At 40.0% G+C, this 13,838-nt stretch overlaps 1 protein-coding gene across 1 annotated transcript in view; it reads right to left on the bottom strand.

Annotated features, from left to right (window-relative positions):
* The window catches only part of CRHR2 (corticotropin releasing hormone receptor 2), a 133,122-nt gene that overhangs the window by 105,416 nt on the left and 13,868 nt on the right, over nucleotides 1–13,838 (bottom strand). The gene's annotated exons all lie outside the window — the stretch shown is intronic.

Here is a 13,838-nt window from a genome sequence, read left to right as displayed (position 1 = left end):
GAGTGCTTGCAGACTATTGCCAGGTGAAAAATTCTGTTTATTTTTGATCAAAAAGGCTGACTTAGTTACAGCTAAATTGTTTTGTGCAAACAGAACGATTTTTTTCTATCTTTCCTTAAGGCCATGTCTTGAGTACCAAAATACAAGACAAGTAGCCTTGATCATCTTAGAATAAAAATTTGGGATGAACTTTCCCTTGTGATGAAGCAAAATCAGCTGTAGAGCCCTGGTTCACTCAATTTTCCCCTGCACCTTTGTCACTCACAGCTCACCCAAACTCTCAGGTATATCCTGAATCAAAATCAGATTTGTCCTTACCAGCTGGGAAAGGATGTGGATTTTGCCATTATCCTGGTATGGCTTCTCTGAGTTACTTTGAATATTTTTAATTCGAAGTGAGATATAAGCCAGCCAGCCCTTCAGGCATGGCAGAAAATACTTTATTTTCCATGAATTAGAAGTAGCTTTGAATAAAGAGCCCTGGCTGGGGCCATTTTATCCCAAATCCTTTGAGATAGTCTCACACAGATAGAAAAAATACCAGTGATAATGGACAAATGGATTTTCTCGGCCTCTGTGACTCTGCTTCTGTCTTTGAATATAAAATTAGCTAGAGTTGGGCTGAAACATCCTAGGGGTCATTTAAATTACACCTTAATTATTTAGTCTGAATTGTACTGGATTTTAAGTTTGCCAGGTGACAGAAAATGTAGATAGAAGAACAAAGGTGTAAAATTTTGAGCAGGAATTTCTATCAGTTTCCTGGATTTTTTTGGAAATCTGCAGCTTCCCAAATGAATTAAATGGTTGGGGTCCTTAAATTTTAGATGGTGATTTATGTTCAAGGTCAGGTTGGACCTCTTGGAGACCTTCTCCAACACTTGCAATTTCCTACAAGTGAAGCCTGAGGTGTCTGACCTAACTGTGGTTGTTTACATTATGTATATTTAACTTTTTAAAAGTTGAATTATTTTTCCACCTCTGATTATTTTTTATTTTATATATTTTGAGTTATTTATATATTTCGTTTATTTATATACTTTATTATTATTACCATTACTATTATTATTGTTATTATTAGTGCATTGGAAGTAGATGAGCTTTAAAGTCCCTTGCAACCCATTCCATGATTATGAGCAAAGGTTATTCCTCCAAAACAGTCCTGTGAATTTAAGATTAAAATTCCACTCTCCACTGAAATCAATAGCCAAGTGTTCCCCCACACCATGAAAACCATAGTTTCATCTGAAATAACTGATTATTTTATGGAGATAAAAGAACAGCCCAATTTTCCCTCTTCAGATAAGAAAATAATCATCTCCTTGGAAGAAACTTCTGAGAATATGAAGCAATTTGTGGTTTTTAGAAGAAAACACCACCCTTCTTCAGAAGAATTACACTGTTTTTTATGGATTATGTTCTCTAAAAGTCTTTGCTGGAGGCAAAACCTGCAAAAAATATAAACCAAGCCATCCATAAAAAATTGATAGATGGGCATTGCTCATGCCAGCACTCCTCTGAGCTGCAGCTGATGTGGCTGGGATCATTTGTCTCAGTTTAATAGTCTGCAGAGAGCTGTCAGGGGCAGAGAACTCTCCATGTTCCCTTGAAAGTCAAGAGGGATCTACTCAGTGAATTCAGTGGACTCTTTGGGATGATTTCAGCCACCATAAAGAAGACACTTAAATTGGATCAGATAAATTGTCTTCTAAAAGTGTCTCTTTCTCACCATTAACCATGAAGACAACCTGGGCTGACCTGCTCTCTGGGACATGTCTGTGCTATAAATGTCTGAACTGAAGGACTGGAGTTCCATCTGTAGGGAAAACAAAGCTGAAATCACAAAAACAACCCATTTTATCCCCATTTTCTGGACCCCAGTAAGAGCTGAACTGCTCAGGACTAAGAACTCAGCATTGCCAGGTTCCTACAAAGCACTTAAAAAATACCCAGCTACTGCAAAGTGCTGACTTTGGGGATTTTCTGCTGAGTATCTTCCATTTGCATAGCAAAGAGATTTTAATTTCTCAGCTTTTACACGTGTACTGTTAATCCAGCCCCTCAGTGTGGGACTGATGTAATTTTAAGAGTATCAGTTAAGTGCAGAAAAATCTCATCCTTGCCAGAATAAATACAAAGGGAAGGAAGGAGGCAACCAAGCAACTCTAAACTCTTACTGTTTAAAGGATAAAATTCTCCTCCATTCTGAGTTTGTTGAGTGTTTATCCCAAGAGACATGCTGATCTGGTTTAGCTTCTAGATCCTATGCTAATGAGAAAATGAATCCTAACCATAAAAGTATGATTTATAACCACGAGACAGATTTGGAGTTTCCATCGCTGAGATTAGAAGTGCCCCAGAAAATGAGAACTCATTGGTTCTCCTAAAAGCTTTCATTAATGGGCTGAAACAGTAAAAACAAAGGAAAAACTATTAAAATAGAAAGCAGCTGGGAATCTATGAATGCAGAGCTTACATGGATTTGCAGAGAACCAGGTATAGAAAATTAAGGTTTCCAAGATAGAGCTGGTAATGTTCCAGCAGAGGAATACAAATGCCTTCATGAATAAATTTATTTTATCGTGTGATTTGCTCTGAACAGAAACTATCCCTCTGGAGATGCCTGTTTCTGTATAGTGACTGTAAATCAGTGAAGACCAGAGACTGGTTCAGAGGTAGGCAGACACTTGGGTGATCTTCCAGGAGGACAAAATACTCAGATTGAAGCATTAACAGGCCAGAAACAGACTCTGCATCTTTTTTATCCTTGTTCCATTCCCTGCAGGCCATTCCCTTGCCTGTGGAGAAGGGACAGTGATGTGTCCTCCTCTCTCAGCTGCAGCAACACAAGCAGCCCTACTTGGGTTCATCACTTGACTCAAACTGTCCCTCTCACTCCTGATAAAATGTTTTTCTGAAATATTTTCAAACAATTCTGCCTGCACTTCAACAACCATTCCAGTTGTCAGGAGCCAGAAGGCTGAACAGCCCCTTCCACTGTGACTCCAAGAACAAGCAAATGTTTCTGAACCACATAATGAACACTGAAGTGTGATGATGACACCAAAAAACAAAAAAAAAGGTGCCTTTTCAGCATTAAAGTACATTCCTTCATTATGAATCATCAAAAGTGGTCTTCAGTGGCACACAAATTGAGGAAGCAGAAGCCCACAGCAATGGAAAAGAAATGTTACATAGCAAATGATAGGACAAGAGGAAAATGCCTCAAGCTCTGCCTGGGGAGGTTTAGATTGGATATTAGGAAAAAATTCCTCATCAAAAGGGTTGCAAGCAATGGGATAGGCTGCCCAGGAAAGTGGTGGAATCACTGTGTAGATGTGGCACTTGGGGACATGGTTTAGTGCTGGGCTTGGCAGTGCTGATTTATGGCTAGATTTGATGATTATAAAGGTCTTCTCCACTCAAATGGTTCCAATAATTCTAGGATCATTCTTAGAAATGCATTTGCTGCTTTCCTTAATTGAGCCCCTCTTGCTCAGAACAGCATTTTCCTTGGTTATTCACTATTCAGTTTATGGGAGAAACACAAAAAATGAAAGCCAAATGCTACAGAATGTTGATGATACCTTAATTGCATTAAAATGAATTTAAGCAGAGAACAGGCCAATAAAAAAGAGGGGCAGAATTATTCTCTCCTAATTTTAAGCATCCACAACAGAGGGTGAGTTTTATCCTGGTTATTTTAAAGTGTGGAAATGTATGAATTTACTGAGACAAGCCTCTAACTTTCTAATAATTTTTGAATCATTTTCTCATTAGACATAATGTAAAGAAATTGATTTTAATGACTTTTTTTGGTTATGGATTTTATTTTTTTTTGCACAGATGGATTCTCCAAGCATGTAAAATTTTTTACCTTGTTAAAGGAAAACATTTACACTTATCTAAATCAAGACTTTTTTCTCTCTAGCAGTAATTTTTGAAAATTAAACACATTCCTAAATCTGTATGATTTGGAGTTTCCTAAAGATAAAAACTGGTTTGCCCTCACTTAGACAACTACTAGCAACCAGAAGTATTAAGATTTTAAGTAGATTTTTTTTACGTTTGTTTTTGCCTATGAGAAATTTTATACTATCATTGCCTTAAGAATTTGTGTTGGAAATTCCTAAAGAAAGTAACAGCAGACACTCTGGCTGTAACTGTATTTAGTGCTTGGGAATCCCTCAGTACATCAGGGGAACCGAAAGAAAATTTTTGTTGGAATACCCCATGGCAGCTGCTTCTCCATTAAGTCTTAAACCACCGAGATTGTGCAGAAATGGCAGCAGGAGAAGAAAACCTTAAAATGTCCCAGATACCCATCCATTCCCTCATGGAATTTTCCCTTAAGAGCAAAGTTCAGCTCTGGATCCTGCTCTACCTCATGTCTTCCACTCCCATCTTCCCAACAACCCAGCAGGCTCTGTAAAATAAATAAGGACTGGTGGGGACTTGTAGAAACCTGCAACAATGTGTACAGGAGGACCTGTGCATCCAAAGAGGGGGATGGAGTGAAAAATAGAGAGTCTAGTATCTCAGGAACTTGTGAAGGAGCAGCAAGAGAGAGGAGGGAGAGTGGAGGAAAAGTCTGGAGAGGAGGGGATGAGACATTCATGTGTCCCCCAGCTGCTCAGCCCCTCCCTGCACAGTACAATTCCCAAATGAGCACTGAATCTTTAGTGTCTCAGCACAGGGGAGAGAAGGTGGAGGAAAACACTGACTCAGACTGCACTGACATGAGGAGAAATAAAAAAAGAGCTTCGGAATGCAGCACTTGTGCTGCTTATTCATGGCCACCCTGAGAGATTCCAGGAAGAAGGTGCTGGATGCACCAAAGGCTGTCATGGTAACAAGGTTAGCAGCACTTCTGTCACACACTAAACCCTATAACTGCATGTGCTGAGGTGTTTGGGCACGTTCTCTTTGAGGTAAATCCCACAGCTGACCCCTTCCTAGGCTCTGAGCCAGAATATTCTGCAACAGTTCCGTGGGGTCTGCCAGGACCAAAGTGACTCAACAGCTTTCTTTACCTCACTTGGGCTCTGTTTCAGTTTTCCTTGTCAGGTTTTATCATGTGTTTGAGACTTTCCAGCTACTGCTCAGATGACACTACTGGACATGATCATATCAGACTTCTGCCTTGCCCACATCATTATTCTCTCCCGTGACAGCCTTGTCCACCTTGAGCATTAATTAAGTGAATATATTTACCCAATAAACACATCCACAGCCAGGGCAGTCCAGAGCACCCACCAGTACCATTTCCATATCAATAACCAGCTGTATCCATGGCACAGATAAAGAGGACAGATGTTTTTGTAATGCTGATTACTGCTACATACAAACCTTTTAAATACCAGCTTTTGTCTGGCATAAAGGTGTTTCTACAGCACAGAACATGCCAGCCACTGCCAGTGCCATAACATTTATATCCTATTTTCTCCACATCAAAATATGTGACATATTTCATACAGGAAGAGAGTGGTTATTAGAGCATGGGACAGAGAGAGGAATTTCAAACCCAGCTCCAGCTAATGCTGTGATGTTGGACAAGTTATCTCCACTGCCCTTACTTGAGCTTCCAAGAGTCACTGAATTATTCATTGTGAGCACCTCAGCACTCCCCAATCATTACTTCTACTCCCTGGAACTTCACAACAGCCCCCAAAATTCAAATGGAATCCATTCTTTTAGCATGGAGCTATAACTATGAGCTTCACCTTTGGGGCCTTCAGCATTTCTGAAGAAGATCAAATGAAGATATCAACACTTAAGAGACGCAGCTAAAAGTAAAAGCAGTTCCATCAATCAATTAGAAAGCTCTCAGGTTGTGTGTGGGCTTGCCAGACTATCACGGAATATTTAAAACCTTTTCAATGCAAAAATGTCAGCTGCTTGCTTTTAATTGCTCTGGGTTTAGTCCCAACCAAGTACTGCAGGCAGCCTGCAGAGTGAGAATGCCTCAAGTTCTGATATTTCTCTGGTGATTGGCTTTGAATTCTGGCAAATCATTTAATTTTTCATCTTTCGCCATACATAAAACAGAGATAAAAATATCCACCCCTCAGCTTCCAGGGATTCTGCTTTTGCTATGAGTTTTTAAAATTTTAAACTACGGAAAGTTAACCAGAACAAACTATTTCTGTTTATTGTAACACTGGAAACAAGAAGTAACTGCAAAATTGTGGACTGAAAATTACCCACCACAGCCAGGCCCCCTGGAATGAGATAAAGAGTCACAAAGTGCTCTGAAATCTGCAATGCAGATCAAAAATCGAGTATTCTTTGCTTGTTCTATCTGTGGATTGTGGGACTGCAGAAAAACAATGTAATAGATACCATGTAATGCTGCATACATTTTTCCTTTATTGTCTGTTTCCCCAAATAATTTATAATAATTTATTTCATTGTCTTGTGGATGTTGATAAAATTCTGATGATTATAGCATAAAAATAGAAGACATAACAAAATTCTGACGATTATAACACAAAAATAGAAGACATAACAATTTTTACTGCGCATCTTTCCACTGCTGCCCCTGAGCTCTCTGTCTCCCTGCTGAAAATGGTCATAAAATCTTATCCTCCAGGTCAGGGAAATAACAGCCAAAAATTTAATAACATGTATAGCTGTATTAATTTTCACTGTCACCTCGTAAAAAATAACTGCTTTTTTAAAAAGTACATCTACAGGGTGAATTTCTGTATCACTTATCTCAGAGATTTGTAGCACAACAAGCTATGTAATAGCAACCTAAAATTTTTAAACTTTTTTTGAATTTAGCAACCTATTTTTTTCTGCTAATAAGAATTTTACGTTTGGATCTAAGAAGGTTTCATAAGAAGTGAAGTAAAAGAAGAAGAGTAATCCATCAAAACAACGTGAGAGAACACCAGCCACATCTGAGTGAACTGGGCACTCACCCAAGCAGAAGTGACAAGCACTTTAGGTGGCAACTGTGGCATTAAAATAGCATTTCCTTCCTCTGAAACACAAGACTTTTAAAACCTCCAGGAGTAACAGGAGGGAAAAAAAATCGGTGAGCATCCTGCATAAATAAATGCGTAAATTGAGTTTATTTATCCATGAAAAAAATGGAGATCTGTGCAAAGTTTTAAATTGCCTCAAACGAGAACAGATACATTTTTCCACAGAGAAAGTAGCAAAAAATACTGATGATACTCCTTAATCCTAGAACTCAGAGGTTTCAAAGTTTACCCAGTGGTTATTGGAAGGACACTTTCAGCATAATGACACTTTTGATTTCTAAAATAATCAGATATAAGATATCTTTATATATACATAGGGTGATATATATACACATATTTAACAACCCACAACAAATTGCTTAGATAAGAAGCCACCCATGTGGGTCAGAAATTTTGGGTTCAGCTGATGCAACTTTCCAAGGCCTGATGCCCACTGGGGTGTGGCTACACCCTGAGGATTCATCTAAAGATTTCACACCCACGTTCCCAGGGATGAACTTGCCAGCACTCTCCTTGAACAGATTAACAGCAAAATTGCAAATGCAGCTCGCTCCTGATATTAACTCTTTCCCCTTTATTTACACAGAAGGCAGCCAGTAATAGTCTCCCACCTGCTGTGAAATTACCTCGGGGATACTTTCAAAGAAAGAGCAGGTTCTTAGGGGAATGATTAATTTCCTGTAACTCTGGATATTGCAAAGGAGGCATCTACAGCTGAGTGGGCCTTAGGCTGCCTCTAAACTCAATAAATAAATAAAAAAAAAACCAGGCTTGTTTAAAAATACCAGAGCAGCCCTTTTGGTTTTGCCTGAGGGTCTACCTACTACATCTTCCAGTCTCCAGCAGTGGATATTTAGGGAACAACACAGAGACAGGAGATATATAAACACTGTCCCAGCCTCCATGTTCATCCCAGAGGATTTCCTGCACAGGATGAGGTAAGAACCCCCCGTGTATTTCACAGTGACAGCAGGCAAGAGTTCAGCTTCTAAATGCTTGGCCTGATGTAGCAGGGATATCTGCACAAGGTGGAGAGTCCAGAGGGTGAGGAGGGAGCCTTGAAATCAGACTCCTGTTGCACCTCAGTGGAGCTGAGACACCACAAAGCATTTGTTGCCTTCAGGAATCTTTCTTTTTATCACTTCTCTTAGCTACTGGTATGTGCAGCTTGGAATACCTACATCCATCAACAATCCTTTTGTCTGACCATTTGTGCACAGCAGTAACACTGAAAAGAGAATGAGTCTCTGCCACAAATAAAGATGTGCAGAGAGTGAAGTGTTGAATAGTTCAGGTCTTACATAAACCATGTTAACATTTTCCATTATCTCTTGCTTATACAGCCAGTGTCCACCCTCTGACAGTTTAATGAATAAGATGAATGCCTGAAGGAAAAATAACCCAAACCTTCATAGTTCTTATTTTGTAATGGAATAAGAAAGCAATGTAGAGCTGGAGCTATACTGGTTGCTTTGCATCTTGACAAACTTTAGTGCCTAAATATTTTTGTGTACATAGGACAACAGGCTGCCCAGGGAAGTGGTTGAGTCACCACCCTGGAGGTATTTAAAAGGTGTGTAGATGTGGCACTTGGGGACAGGGTTTAGTGGTGGCCTTGGCAGTGCTCTGTTAAGGGCTGGACTCAGGGATTTTAAAGGTCTTTACTAACATGGACAATTCTGTTTTTCTATGGTTCTGTGACTGTACAATAAGATGTTCTCATCTCAGGGTTGAAGGCCAAGGCATTTTAGTTCCCTACATAACCGAGTTTATTTATAAAAGTTCCACCAAGTGATGCAGTTCAGAGTTAAACAAGGAGGAAGGAGCTGCCAGCTACAAATTTACAGCAGGTGATTTCTTCAAGCTGAATCTCTGATCCATTTTGTGTGTCCAAATTCTAGCCCAGGGTAGGGCAGAACAGCACCTGCAAGTATGAATCATCCCTTCCCTTCTTCTTCCTCAAACCAACCACTGCTGGATCCTCAAACAGCTTTAGGCACATCTTGAACACACCAAAAACAGATAGTGGAAGGTCATTGTCTTTTTCACTGTCAGTAGTTGCTAGTGAAGCCCATTTGAAGGGCTCATCATCCCCCAAACCCAGAGAGAAATGCTGATTTAAAGGACAGGGGGTGTTTTCATTTAGGAGCAGATACACTGACATGATTCTGTGAGAACAGAAAAGGCACTCGATCTGCTCTGTAGAGCTCGACAAAATGAGAGGTTCTACAGAGCATATTATTATCTATCAAGTGTGCAAAAAATGATGTTTAATTTAGAAACCACATTCAGCAAATGGTGTTTATTGTACCAACTGCATAAATTCAAAGATTTATGCATATTTGATGGAGTGGGGCATTGTAACAGTCACTCCTGAGGGTCTGCTGGGAACACACCATGCAGAAGTGACAGAGCCAGGACTGAGATGTGCCACTCTTCTGAAATGTGAAAAACACCTCTGTGGTTTATTCCCAGGGTCTTTATGTTCCTATAAAACATAAAATCTGGGGAGAGATTACTTCCTTTGATGCTTCTCTGGGGTTCTGCAAAATCACCTTTTCACGGCATCAAGACACTGGGGCAACTTCTTACTGAAACATGTTTCATGCTGAGCCCTTTACAGACTCCTTTACACAGCTTAGAGGTTTGTTGTTGTAAATTTTGGAAGAACTCATCAGCCTCTGGACACCTGGGATAAATGTGGGAACCTTTAGATAAGTTTATCCATCTCATCCATAAATCATTTACCCAAAAAAATTAAAGCCCAAACCTAAATCCCAAACCCATCATAAATATTTTGTTTCTACTGCAGATGTAGAAATTAGATGTGGTGCTTAGTGCCACAGTTTGGTGGTACAAGTGTTATCTTAATGGTTGGACTGGATGATCCAAAGGGACTTCTCCAACCTAAATTACAGGATAATTTGATTTGGAAGGGATCCACAAGGATCATCAAGTCCAACTCTTAAGTGAATGGCCCATACAGGGATCAAACCCACAATCTTGGCATTATTAAATTATTCTATTACTCTAATAATCCTCTCTAGTGGACCACAGAACTCATTGGAATGTCTAGAGTTTCCTAACACACAAGAGATTTTCCATATCCTTAATCTGGAACTGCACCGGACTTGAAAAAATGCAAATTTTTAAACTATAAGGGCAGTAATACAATTTGTTCAACAACAGCCAGCGTTGTCAGCTTTATTTTGGGAAGCACAAGCAAGCAGAGCTAGACTGCCTGGTATGTCATTTGGGGCAGTGGGAAAGTAAACCAACATCATCACCTCTATTTAAATAGTGCTGTTGCAACATCTGAAAATAGGAAGCACTGTGAATTGCTGGCGCCCAGCTCGAGCGTTGATGGTGCAAACGTCGATGTCTGAGGTCATCTTTGTCCCTGGGAGCAGCGCCTGGGTGCTGTAGATGTGACCCTGTCCCACAGGCAGCTGCAGAAGCAGCGTGGGGAGCTGCAGCCAGCAGGCTGACGCCAAGGGAGTGAAAGCATATGTGAAAATAAATAAGCCATCCAAGTCTCGTTCGAAATGGCACTGCTCATCGATGTGACCTGCTGGGAAAATCAGAAGGGAAGCAGCGAGAATTGCTGCCATGCCATTACTCTGGAGAGATATTTAGGGATGTAATGATGCCAAATCTTCTGTTTCCAAGAAACAGAATAGTGTGATGTACAGAAATAAATAACCCCTGGAGCAGAGGGGCCTCACCTTCGCAGTTCGGGATGGAAAGCAAGTGATCAGATATGCTTTGTGTCATAAAACTTTCATCCACTAAAAGAATGACTGATTCAAGAATGATTGATTCAAGAATGATTGATTCAAGAATGATTGACTGAGATTGATTGAAACTAACAAGTCAGCCAAGAAGAACACTATTCATACATTCCCAGTTTTGTGCTTTTGGAAGTGCTGGAGGAACTTCTGGTACAAAACACTGTCCCAGCAGCTGGGGAAATGACGGCAATGTCCAAGTGATGTCAGGTTGGATGGAGAGCTGATGAGTATCTTTGATGAGTTGTGGATCCATCCCTGGGATCCATCCCTGGATATATTCCTCCCACACCCACTAACACTCTCCCTAAACCACAGCTTCCCCAGAGATTGAGGAAACAGCACAGGAGCAGTGTAAGCTTGAATTGGTACAGGTGGAATCCTGCACCACTCAGAATCAGGATGTTTACACCATTTCTGTGAGACAACAGCCTTTCACTACAAAGTGACCAGAATGAGGGCAAGGAAACAACCCCCAGCTCAAGAGGATCCAGACACCAGGAGGAACAAATCATTTTTCCTTTCAGTGCATCCCAGGACATCTTGAAATGAAATGCATGACATCTAATTTACTGTTTCTCCTTGACAGTCATTCCCTGACAGCCTTGGAACATCCCTTAACTTCCATTGTTACTGGAATTTTTAGAATTCCAGTAATTACATACCCAGATTGTGGCCAGAATGGAAAGTTAGATAGCTACAGCAAATGTAGTATGAACGTTGCTATCTTGGCTCTATGATTGACTATTCCAGTTGTAATAAATTCTACTGCCTCCCTCTGTAAATGTTAAATTAGTCAGTGATTAAGAGCTGCTAAAATCTTCCGATACACCTAGAAACTGTGAACAAACCTCAGGCTGCTGCTGGTTCAGAAGCTGTGTAAAAATTCCATCTGTGTTGAATTGGTGGTTTTACATCCTATTAAGATCACCTTTTGCTGGAATGTTCATTAAGTGATCCTAATTAATTACACAAGTAATACTTTAGATTTAAACCACTGATCAATTCTGAGACTAAGACTGGATTGAGCTGCACTTCAACTCAAGAGTTGAACAAGCAAGGGTTGACTCTGACCCTTGTAACTCAGCAGAAGGATCCCTCTTACCCCTTTGCATTTTTTGTCTCTATAAATCATTCTACCTCAATTCTAACTCAGTTTTCCTCTGTGTGCTTCATCCATGCAGAAAGTGATAAAGTGGACCTTGACACTGAACTTTGCTAACACACTTTTACAAATTCATGCTAAACATACTCCTGCTAATGGCTTTGATGGTGATTCTTTAACGACCTAAACTACTCATTGACAAAACCATCAAGCTCAGGAACTGAATCCAAACAATCCTGAAGGTGCCATCCAGGGATTTTTCAAGGAATTTATGCCCAAAAAAGAGAATGAGTTATGTTGCCTTCCAACTCTGAAAAAGTATTTCTTCGTTCAAATCGCTTCGGAATGAATTTACAATGTCATTCTCTCAGCCATTCTGTGAAATTACCCATGCATTAAATTCTCAAAAGCATTTTATGCCATCTGTTTGGGATACTTAGTGTGAACATATTTGGGGGGTGAAATTAGTAATTATAAGAGGAGGAAATTAACATGTTGGACTAATTAACAGCATCTTCTGGAAAAGAAACAGGGAAGATAACGAATTACAAAGCTTAATGTTTACTGTTCTCCCAGCTAAATAAAGATTGTTCAATATGGCTCTCCTTGGCTTTCTTTTCCTGATTTTTTTTTTCCCTTCTAAAATATGATATCTGCACTGTGTCAAAGAACCTGAGCCAGAGAAAAGACTCAGACCCTGCAGGCTCTGTGGTCTGCTTCTCTCCATCCTCACTGCTGAATGGAGCTCACCAATGTTCCTGTGTGACACATCCTTGTCATTATGAGGGTCCAAAATGAAGGGTGCAACACAGCTCACCTCACTTTGGACATTGAAATATACGACTAGACTTAGTCAGAGGAGCTCATTATCCTTGGATCCCAATAATGGAAAAGCATTTAATTTCTGCTCCATTTAAGGTTTTAATTTGGGATGAGATTGTGCTTTGGTCTTTAACTGTACGAACTAGAACTTCACTGACCATGAAGAGGTGATAATTATATTGCAGACCTCCATTTTTAATGAGAAGGCTCATAGCTGAATAGTCCATACAGTTTGGAAGATGCAATTTTCATGGAGCACAAAACCAACATGCAATGGTTAGAACCTCCATGTTCTTGTTGATGATACACCACACTGAGAAAAAATCAATGGTCCATGCTGAGAAAAAAGTGAATTTTTGTCCCTAGGATGTCCCAGAATTCATCTCATGCTTATGCCTGAGTCTGGCCATGGAGCAGATTTGGGGTTTATTACATTTGGGGTGTGCTATGTGTATAAACCCACACTCAGTGCACAGTAAAAGTTCACAGGATTTCAAAGTATCATGGGAAGGGAAGATTTGTTCTGAAAAAGCTTCAGGTTGGAGTGCTGTCTAGCAAAATCAACTCCCATTAATTTCAGAGCATTGCTTTACCTCTGATCAGTGATGGTAGTGGAATAGAAGAGAGGCTTCTGTGGCTTCTCCCTTCCCTTTCCCTATTAAAATTCTGTTCCAGTAGCCACACTCCACTGGAGAAGATGCCCTGTGCTCATGCCTCATGTAAACAGCCCAGAAAATTATTTTTTGTCAACAACCAAGGAATAAATTATTTGCTGACTTCTACGACAGTCCGACGTGAAATGTGGGTTTTTTTCTAAAATAGAAGCTCTGCACAAGGAAAAACACTTCATGAAAAAATGGCAAGTTTTACAATAATATTTACAAACACATTCAAAATGCAAAGAACACCTGAAAGAAAGGCCCAGCTATAGAACCTCATCTATCTTCCCTTTGTTTTGAGCTACGGAATGGAATAGATGGTCATTTAATTGATATAAACAAATCTGCTACATGAGGCAGAGCTTCTCCCTGGAACACAATGGCATGGGGGGCAGAGGTTGGGCCAGATTCATCACACAGGTCAACACACCCATTTATATGCAAATTGAGAGGCAGTGAAGGCACCACAACT

The sequence above is a fragment of the Lichenostomus cassidix genome, chromosome 2 (genome assembly GCF_008360975.1).
Source record: "Lichenostomus cassidix isolate B80296 chromosome 2, HeHo_3.0, whole genome shotgun sequence".
Lineage (NCBI taxonomy): Eukaryota > Metazoa > Chordata > Aves > Passeriformes > Meliphagidae > Lichenostomus > Lichenostomus cassidix.
This window is presented reverse-complemented; position numbering and strand designations above follow the sequence as displayed.